We start from the raw sequence: 720 nt of genomic DNA on the forward strand, positions 1-720 counted from the left end.
TTAAACTGTATGTATACATACACACACATTATACGATACACATAAAATTCTAATATTATGTATAAATAGATATACAGAATATCTGCATGAATATTTCAGCATGTGTAATGTCTACGTCTAATGTGCCTATATTCACATAATTACGATAAAGATGCATTATTCTAATGTTGTACATAAGAATACATCAGTAATATTATATTTGTATTCATCAAGAAGCAGCTATAAATATACGTGCTATGTGTACATGTATCTATTGACACATTGTTGTTGCTTTTCAGAAAGCGACACAGTGTGACAGTGATCATCTTCGTATATCAGCAAACAACTAGGATATCGTTCACTGTATTAGGACGATATTTCATTTGTGCGGCTTTGTCGTACGCGCGCGAGGCGCGCGCGACAAGCTTTCTCTGCGTGTTGATTGGCTATAGGATAGAGAGATCCGAGGACCTCTCTGTCTTGCATACATTTGTCGTACTACAAAAACGTATAAATGAAATATCGGCCTTATGCTGGATTCACACTAGATTCGACGTGCGTCGTACGACGCTCTGCAATCAGAAAATAGGATTCCGATGATACGAAGCAAAACCCATCGAAATTCAGTTGCAGACCGTCATACGACGCAAATCGAATGCAGTGTGAATCCAGCATTACACTGTGTCATCTGTCTCTTGCTTGAAAGCACCTTATGTATTGACAGATATTCTAACCTAAAAA

The sequence above is a fragment of the Trachymyrmex cornetzi genome, unplaced genomic scaffold (genome assembly GCF_001594075.2).
Source record: "Trachymyrmex cornetzi isolate Tcor2-1 unplaced genomic scaffold, Tcor1.1 scaffold608, whole genome shotgun sequence".
NCBI classification, from domain to species: domain Eukaryota; kingdom Metazoa; phylum Arthropoda; class Insecta; order Hymenoptera; family Formicidae; genus Trachymyrmex; species Trachymyrmex cornetzi.